Source organism: Penaeus monodon, chromosome 40 (assembly GCF_015228065.2).
Source record: "Penaeus monodon isolate SGIC_2016 chromosome 40, NSTDA_Pmon_1, whole genome shotgun sequence".
Classification (NCBI taxonomy): domain Eukaryota; kingdom Metazoa; phylum Arthropoda; class Malacostraca; order Decapoda; family Penaeidae; genus Penaeus; species Penaeus monodon.
Genome location: NC_051425.1, coordinates 29,821,207 through 29,823,706, shown reverse-complemented (window position 1 = coordinate 29,823,706; position 2,500 = coordinate 29,821,207).

Below are 2,500 nucleotides of genomic sequence, written 5' to 3'. Positions count from 1 at the left end.
TACAGCACTTTCAGTACCAGTATAAAGGCTTGCTATTAGGCCAATAATCTGTGTCAGAATTCCCCTGAGTCTCAGGATCTCCCATAGCGATTCCCGATGCACCGAGTCAAACCTTCTTGAGGTCGATATAGGCTGCAAGCAACCAACGACCAAACTCACGACGGCGTTCCACAATTACTTGAAGTGCTAGTATTCAGTCTATTGTGGACTTGCCAGGAGTGAACCAGACTGCTCTGGTCTTTGATGCCTCAGTAGGTGGTCACGGATCCTTTTCAGAAGAATGTGGGCAAAAACTTTGCCTGGTATGCTGAGCAGTGTAATGCCGCAGTAGTTATTACAGTCCCAACGATCCCCTTTCCCCTTCCAGAGAGGGATGACCACGCTCCTCAACAGATCAGGGGGAATGGTACCAGACTGCCTGATGGCAGTCAAGACTGAATGCAAGCCCTGACCCAAGGTTCACCCCCAGCCTTTAGAAGTTCAGCAGGGATATCACATATGCCTGCAGCTTTTCCACTCTCCAGCTAGGAAATCGCCATCCTAACCTCCGTCAAGGTAGGAGGTTCCTCGCTGATGGGTGAGTCCGGCACAGCATCCAAGTTAACTGTTGGAGGGTCTTCCTGGTACAACTGCTCAGAATACTCAGCCCAACATTCACGAACCCCAACATGATCTGAGATGATCTGTCTATCCACTGATCGTCCGATCAGTGGATAGACAGATCATCTCAGATGACTGCAGTCATCTGCGAGGAGGGCTTAGAGTTCAGCTTTCTCAGGGCTTGGTAGGCAGGATGATGGTCGTTTGCAAAGAAATGGCCTTTAACCTCCTCAGCAAAATTCCTAATGAACTCTTCCTTGTCCCTTCTCGGCAGTGTCAGAGCCCTATGCATCAAGGAGCGACACAAGACCTGATTGCCATTCAGCCGAGCCACATGGCCTCCAATGTCTCCAGGGAGATGAATTTCTGCCTTGTCCTCGGGTATACGCCAATGGATTCCTGGGCTGCTTCGAGTGTTTCATGCTTGAAGAGCTCCCACAAAGCAACTGGGTCCATCAGGTTGTCAAGATCTGTGAATCGGTCAGAGACTGCCATGGCAAACCCACGGGCACACTCCTCCTCCCTGAGTCTGTCCAAGTGGGACACCCTAGAGTGGCCACTGGAGGGAGTGGACCCGCAGGATAGCCACAACAGCCTATGATCAGTGCCACAAAACTCAGCACTCCGGTAAACTCTGCAGTTCTGGAGGATACTCCATCACGTGCTAACAAAAATGTGGTCAATCTCCTTGGCCACTGTACCCATATCACTATACCATGTCCAGTGACGCGGGTTGGAACGCTGGTACCAGGAGCCAGAGATCCTCATTCTCTGGGACCTAGCAAAGTCCCATAGAAGGAAGCTGTTCTCGCTGCTGGGATCAGCTCCTGAGCCATGGGGGCCAATAGACATCTCATAGCCAGCTCGGTCAAGCTGGATACCCCCCAGAACAATGCGAATATCTCGCCAGGGGCAATTGTCTGCCACAGATGCGAGTTTGATGTAGAACGCCTCTTTCACATCGAGTTTACAAACGTCAGTAGGAGCATATACAGCAATAAGAGACATGAAGCCAAAGGCATGCTTCAGTCTCAATCCTATGATACGCTCATCAACCGGTGTCACCTCAACTACCGAGGACTGAAGTCGGCTGGAGATGGCTATCACTACACCTTGTAGGTGGTAACTATCACTGCAGCCCGACCAGCAGTAGGTGTACACCTCCAAGAGGGCAGCCATCTCAACTCCCAGTCGCTCCAATTCCCTCAGTAGCAGAGGTAACTGCTCATCCTGCTGCAAGGACCGGATGTTTCAAGCGCCTACCAGGAAAGCTTGCCCGAGGCTTAGCCTCGGGCGGTCACTCCAGGTGTACGCCACCTCTGCCACCCCCGCCGACGGTACTCCAAATAAAGGGGGTCTGCTTTGCCCCACAAGCTTCATGGTGGGTTGGCGCCTGCCGGGGTGCAGGCGGGACTAGTAACTCTCGTTCCCATCCTGCGCCCCGACATTTGCCCTCCCAGCGGGAACCACATCCCGCCTTGCTTGCTGGGTGGGAGGGACAGCACCCCTCGCAAAACAGAATTTCATCTCGCAGGAGACACTAGAAGCCATAGATGCTTGTCGCTTGGTTTGTCTGACAGGGGCCCGCGACTTACATCATTCTCCGGTGTCCAGGACTAGTTCACTGCTGAGAAGGGACAAGGAACAGTTTATCAGGGACATTCTTTATTAGGAGTGTGTGCAGAGGAGCTCGAAAGACATTTCTTAGTAAATGACCTTCGTCCTGCCTACCAAACCCGGAGAAAATAGAACTCCAAGCCCTCCTCCCAGACAACTGCAGTCTGCTCAGCAAGTGGATCGTCTCAGATCCTGTTGGGGTGCAGGAGCGTTGGGCTGAGTATTTTGAGCAGTTGTACCAGGTAGATCCACCAACAGTTAACATAGATGAGAGTAGTGCCGA